The sequence below is a fragment of the Etheostoma cragini genome, chromosome 24 (assembly GCF_013103735.1).
Source record: "Etheostoma cragini isolate CJK2018 chromosome 24, CSU_Ecrag_1.0, whole genome shotgun sequence".
Lineage (NCBI taxonomy): Eukaryota > Metazoa > Chordata > Actinopteri > Perciformes > Percidae > Etheostoma > Etheostoma cragini.
The window spans coordinates 9,783,049-9,790,180 of record NC_048430.1 but is presented as its reverse complement, the minus strand read 5'-3'; the positions used below and the strand labels follow the sequence as shown (position 1 = coordinate 9,790,180).

At 37.8% G+C, this 7,132-nt stretch overlaps 1 protein-coding gene and 1 long non-coding RNA gene across 12 annotated transcripts in view; one reads left to right on the top strand and one right to left on the bottom strand.

Annotated features, from left to right (window-relative positions):
* The window catches only part of LOC117939147 (dystrophin-like), a 359,537-nt gene that overhangs the window by 52,158 nt on the left and 300,247 nt on the right, over nt 1-7,132 (bottom strand). The gene's annotated exons all lie outside the window — the stretch shown is intronic.
* Nucleotides 1-7,132, top strand: part of LOC117939175 — a 13,860-nt gene that overhangs the window by 6,194 nt on the left and 534 nt on the right. The window contains exon 2 of the long non-coding RNA XR_004655530.1: nt 5,046-5,051. This is a non-coding gene — a long non-coding RNA (uncharacterized LOC117939175). The remainder of the gene's footprint in view (nt 1-5,045; nt 5,052-7,132) is intronic.

Below are 7,132 nucleotides of genomic sequence, written 5' to 3'. Positions count from 1 at the left end.
CCTTCATATTATTCTGGTTTATGGTACAAGTGGTGGTGTATATATGTCTTGTTTTTTTTGTTTTTCCTCCCTGCCTTATCTGTGTTAATGTTGTATACCATGTGATGTAATGTGATCTGCAACCTAATTTCCCTATGGGGACAATAAACATGAACTAACTAACAACAAGGCAGCACATCCAACAACGAGACAGCACATCCCACAGGGAGACAGCACATCCAACAACAAGGCAGCACATCCAACAACGCAACAGCAAATCCAACAACGTACAAAGTGAAAATGTCACATGATAGCGTTGACTGAAGACTGAAACGGGGTAGGTAAGGGTAGAAAGTGTAGGTATATATTGGACACTAATCCTCATCCTGATTGGTTGGTTAAATTTATTTTTTAAAGGAACCGAGGAATCAAACCAAATTAAAATAGAGAAATAGCAATTTTTTGTTTCAATTTAAAAAACAATTAAATAAAAATGCAGAGATGTATTTCTGTTTTTGGTTTTTCATTTAAAAAAAGAAAAGAAAAACTAAACTAAAAAAAACGCAATGATTTGGGTTTTTAGCAAATTTCTTTTCTGCGTTTGAAGAATGACATTACTAGACAAGGGTTAGTTGACGCGGAAGAACAGTATAATATTCAAAAATAAAAGCCAAGAGTGTAGAAGTAGTAGTCCAACTAAAGCTGTAGTGTTGCGGTGAATTGCTGTTGTGTTGTGGCATTTGCTGTTGCATTGTGGGATTTGCTGCCACGGTTTGCACTTCAGGGCCACGTTCTAATGCCCATAAAAAATAAAATAACCACTGCACGGGCCACCCTGGTGGTTAGGGGGCCCATTGCAGTCGCTTATAATGCCTGTAGGGAGAGACAACCCTGAGTGAGAGAGAAAGAAAGAGGGACAGAAAAGAAAAATTGTAAGAGAAAAAAAAAGGGAAAGAAGGCAGTGCTACTTCTTGCTCTTACAAGGCACAGTAGAGAAGAAACAGGAAGAGCGAGAGGGGTTTTCCCCGTATACATGCGCTGGGGAAGAATGGGAAGAATGGCAGGAGTAACTCTACCTACGGTATAGTAGCACAACTGGTCGGAATAAGGCTTTTTTTTTCTAGTTTGACCATTGTCAAAATTACAACAACTCAAAAAATGTGTCTCCACGTCCGTCCACAAATGGGTCTTCTTGATGGTACTTGCCATGGCAAAGTCCTCAGTGGGTTTAAAGGTTTAAAGCTTCTGTCTCTCTAACTGCTCTTTTCTATTTATATATTTATATAGGGTGGGTGTGGCTCAGTGGTAGAGCAGTTGCTTGCCAATTGGATGGTTGGTGTTCAATCCCCGGCCCTGCAGTCCCATGTCGAAGTGTTCTTGGGCAAGACACTAAACCCCCAAGTTGCCCCCGATGCTGCGCCATTGGAGTGTGAATTTGTGTGAGTGTTTATCTGATTAGCAGGTGGCACCTTGTACGGCAGCCTCGGCCACAGTGTGTGAATGGTGAATGGTTCCTGTATGATGTAAAAGCGATTTGAGTAGTCGTTAAAACTAGAAAAGCGCTCTATAAATACAGTACATTTACATTTTATTTCAGGGTCAATAACCACTGCAGTAAGTGGGGAAGTTATAACCTATATTGTCTTTGAAGTATGGCTTTTATCTTATTTAGTATAGGAAATCGTAAATCTGCTATTTGCACAGGCCCTCGATTAGCCCATATGTTGATTGTATATTTGTTTTTTTATTGTTTTTTAACCCTGTGCTTGTCGTTGTGTCTGTAACTCTTGCAGCTAAGTTGCTCAGTGTCCAATGCAAATTTCTCCTTAGGGAGACCAATAAAAGTACTTTGACTTTGACCTATGGAGCACGCACAACGCTTAACCAAGGTTGCCCACATGCACGAAACCCTGGTTACTTAACCCTCATGTTGTCCTTGGGTCAAATTGACCCGTTTTTCTATATCAATGTTCTTTTTAATTACCCAAAATAACATGATTGATTCCCCACAACGCTCTTTGGCAAGTAGAAATGTGCTTTCATTAGTTTTGAATTTTGTAACTTATTCAATTCTTTGGCATTTGAAAAAGAAATGGAAGTGTTTTTGAAATAGTATTAAGTAAAAGTTGACATATACCAGTCTGTGATTATCCATCAACATTCCTTTAATTTTGGTCTAAATAATTCCTAATTTCTGCTTTTCTAACTAAAGTTAATAAGTTAGTGTTTTGTGGTGTTAAACGTCCATAAAGTGACAAACATTGAAAAAAAGTGCCAACAAAAGTGTTTATGTTCAATTTTGACGGGAAGACAACACGAGGGTTAAGGAGTTATCTAGGTCTGTTAACCAGAATATGAAAGCTCTGACTTTAGCTGGGGGACGGTGTTAACATGCTGGTTAAGAAACTGGTCCTCCCTTAGGCAAAGTCTGTAGTTTAAGAACCCGATTAAATTTGGGTTAAGCCCCAACAATTCATTGCGTTGTGACGTTAAAACATGGAAAAACTGACTTTTCGGTTCCAGAACAGCTGATTTGAGTTGGTTCAAACAACTCCAAGTAGGTTGACTCAGAGCGCTTAACTCTGAGTCAACCAAGTCAACCAACCCAAGTTGACCTGAGTCAACCAACACATTAAAAAGACTGCACAAATGGAGCCATGATACTACGATTCACCATGGTAATAACCACTAACAACCTGAAATACTAATGAGCACATACATTGAGTTTGAAAGATTATTTAGTTAAAAAAGCATCACAGCGGGTGCAGTAAAATAGCGAGAATTGGTGTGGGAGAAAATTGCTGCTTGAGTCATTATGTAAGCTCTAATATAGTGTATTAATTTCATATTTAATCACAGGTAACCTATTATAGTACTGGTGAAAACAGGAATGGTAGTAGGCTACACCTATAATTACATTTAGGTGCAATCCTTTAGGCGAAAAACATAAACAACTAATCCCATTCTGAGGTTGCAACACCATTATTAACAGAATTAGGATTTACAATAATTTGTTTCTTTTTAATATGTCGTACTGCTTTGTGTCCAGGGAATTCTACAAAAACGTTTAAAACACATTTCAGAGCGAATCACACTCTTTTAACGGCGCTTTGCTACAGTGACTTTACTAATATGTTCCCACATTACCAATGTTGTAAAGAAAACTGCTTTTTGAATAAAAACATAATGCAACACAAAGAATGTGCTGTGATGTAGAGCCTGTCTAGGATGGGTGACGTTAGTGATAAGGTTATGTAAGCTACATAACGGATAGACTGGGAAGAAACCTTACCGCTCAAATAGACAGTTTTTTGGAATTTAAATACAGACATAGTCTGGGCCTCCATATCATGTCCTGACGTACAGTATGTTTAACTCCCTGCGAATTAATACAGTAATCCAGGAAATGCCATGTTTTGTAGTCTGCCTTACATGGTTAATGAACCGACACTGTTTGTTATTCATGCATATAACAAACTGCGCAAAAATGTGCCTCATACAGACTAAATGAATGAAAGAATGAAGAAATGAAAGAGTGCTGAGTCAGAGGGAGGAGACTTAGTGAATCTCAAGGCTTCTTGAAGAAAACCTGCTTCCAACCAGGGCATGTACCACGATGCAAGTTATCGAGGTAACTTCAAGTGCAACCCAGGGTTTTTGTTACCTGGTTAAATCGCCGTGGTAACTTATGCTGAACACCTAACCTGTCGGGAGCAGGTTATGTTGGAGATTAGAGAGCAAGCGGTGTACAAGCACCGCCTACTGACCAATTCACTAATAATGGCGTCACCTTTCCTAGAAGATCTAGTGGAGCTCGGTGCACAGAGATAGAGAGAGAGAGAGGTAGAGAGAGCTGCGCTCATAAAGTTAAAACATTTAGAGAACGACAACCCTGTTAACATTCCCGTATTCAAGTAGAAGTACAGATACTTGTGTTAAATATACTCTGGTAAAAGTAGAAGTACTGATTTAACTTCTTTACTCAAGTAAAAGTAACAAAGTACAGGCTTGGAAATGTACTTAAAGTATAAAGCTACCTGGACCATACACACTCACCTAAAGGATTATTAGGAACACCTGTTCAATTTCTCATTAATCTAATCAACCAATCACATGGCAGTTGCTTCAATTCATTTAGGGGTGTGGTCCTGGTCAAGACAATCTCCTGAACTCCAAACTGAATGTCAGAATGGAAAATACAGGTGATTTAAACAATTTTGTGCGTTGCATGATTGTTGGTACCAGACGGGCCGGTCTGAGTATTTAACAATCTGCTCAGTTACTGGGATTTTCACGCACAACCATTTCTAGGGTTTACAAAGAATGGTGTGAAAAGGGAAAACATCCAGTATACGGCAGTCCTGTGGGCGAAAATGCCTTGTTGATGTTAGAGTCCAGAGGAGAATGGGCCGACTGATTCAAGCTGATAGAAGAAGAAATTGTCCAAGAAATTGGACAGTTGAAGACTGGAAAAATGTTGCCTGTTCTATTAAGTCTTGATTTCTGTTGAGACATTGAAATGGTAGAGTCCAAATTTGGCGTAAACAGAATGAGAATATGTATCCATCATGCCTTGTTACCACTGTGCAGGCTGGTGGTGGTAATGTAATGGTGTGGGGGATGTTTTCTCAGCACACTTTAGGCCCGTTTGTGCCAACTGGGCATCGTTTAAATTCCACGGCCTACCTGAGCATTGTTTCTGACCATGTCCATCCCTTTATGGCCACGATGTACCATCCTCTGATGTCTACTTCCTGCAGGATAATGCACCATGTCATAAAGCTCAAATCATTTCAAATTGGTTTCTTGAACATGACAATGAGTTCACTGTACTAAAATGTCCCCCACAGTCACCAGATCTCAACCCAATAGAGCATCTTTGGTATGTGGTGGAACGGGAGCTTTGTGCCCTGGATGTGCATCCCACAAATCTCCATCAACTGCAAGCTGCTATCCTATCAATATGGGCCAACATTTCTAAAGAATGCTTTCAGCACCTTGTTGAATCAATGCCACATAGAATTAAGGCAGGTCTGAAGGCGAAAGGGGGTCAAACACAGTATTAGTATGGTGTTCCTAATAATCCTATACATGAGTGTATGTTACTAGAGTGCAAGCTTAGAAACTTCTCTGGACATGGAAAAAGGCTCTAAGTTTTAAATGGATGTCTACCAATAGGCATAAAATATCACATATATGATTATGATTGTTGTGACAGAGACTGGGACTCCTGGTTAATAAGATTCTGATTGAGTAGCAAGATATGAATTGATTCTGTGAGAATTCAAGCATGAGTCCTCTAAGTTATGTCTGAGAGCTTTGAGACATCGTTTACATTAGCCCAAAATAAGGTTGATTTAAGACAAGAGCAAGTAACGTTGACGTTAACTTAAGTGGTCTCAAAAACAAGAACAGCCTTGAGTAACGATAATGTTATTACAGCACTGTTACACTAAATCAAGTTACTGAATTTTTTTTAAATATAAAGCTACATGCAGATGTATTAGCTAGTATTACACTGTAACACATTTAACGTGTACAGTAACTTACTGGCAACAATTGTCCATGAAGTTCCTGTGAATTCTTTTTACAGTAAAGGTACGTACTTCCATTTACAGTATTTTATGTATTCACTGTAAATGCAAAACAACTAAACATAGCATAAGATAAATAAAGTAAAAATACAGTAGTTTACTATACTATTTACCGTACTATAGTGGCTATATTGTGATTTTTTTTTACAATAATGCTTTGACTACTTTGATTTCAATTGTAGTTCTTAGACAACTGTGATGTTGTCATGGCGGCAAGGTTGTAATGTAACTTTACAGCATTCAACTGTAAACAATAAATCAATTACAGTAGTGTTACTGTCAAATCTAAAGGAAATAACTGTAGATTTCACAGCTGTTATTGTTATTACAATGTCAAATAAAGTGACCGCTTGCTAACCTTAACGTTACTTGGGTAACTAACAGAGTTGGGAGTTGCTAAAACGTTTTTGAAATTATTTCCATCTTCTGTTATGGTTTGAAATGAGAAAAGTTTCTCATTTCATGGATTTCACTAATTTCAGTATGACATGTTACGCTGTAAACCGTTTAAATCTGAAAATCTGCACTTGACTCACATCAGCGAATGACATCCTCAAAGCTAGCAAGAGTACACTACAGACAACTTCAGAATAAAAGCATTTCCTGTGTCGGTTTGCAGTATTCATAGTCATATCTATTTTTTCTATCTCTAGTTTTAGTTACTTTACATATTCATATTAATTATACAAAACAATATGAATGATCTATGATGTATTAAAGAAGATAAAGAGGAGACTTTATTGATCCCGTGGTGAAATTTACAAACTAGCTGCCAAGTCAAACTTCCGCAGTTATTTTGGTGAAAGTAACTCAAAAATAATGCAAAAGTAGCGTAACGCATTACAATTCAGTGACAATAATATTGTGATATAACTAATTCATCTCAAATGACAGTAAATTCTTCACCATGATATATTGCATTTTGGAAGTAACTTGCCCAACACTGTTAACTAAATGCTAGAGAGCCGAGGCATGGTCATTGCTAACAGGAGAACAGATGTAACTGACCACTAAACTTAATAAAGTTACTGAAACAAACAACAGATAACTTTTAATAACAACAAAAAGACGAATTTACCTCTATGTGTTTTTCAAATTCAACGGTAGATTATTGAAAGCCAGCAGTTGTTGCGGTTGGAACAATTTGCAACAATAATTACGGCTGATTCAGACTGTTGGGGTTGTCTTCGCTATAACAACCGCCTCGTTTTACATTATCCTTTACATTATTCCAATCCAATTAGACTGAATTTGGTATGGATGAAAATAATAACGGCAACTTCACTGAAATTATTTGAAACTAAAGTAATGAGCCAATTTTGTAAAATGTAAGAAGTAGAAAGTACCAATATTCCTGTTAAAATGTAAGGAGTAAAAGTGAAAAGTTGGCCCTAAAATAAATAGCAAAGTAAAAAAAAATATCTACTTGAGTACAGTAACAAAGTATTTGGACTGTTTCTTCCCATCTTTGTGCAACTGAGCATGTATAGCCGCATGTCGTCATTTCGCCGCTGGCTTTCAAGGTGGTGTCCAGATAATGATGTGGGCTTTGTGGACCA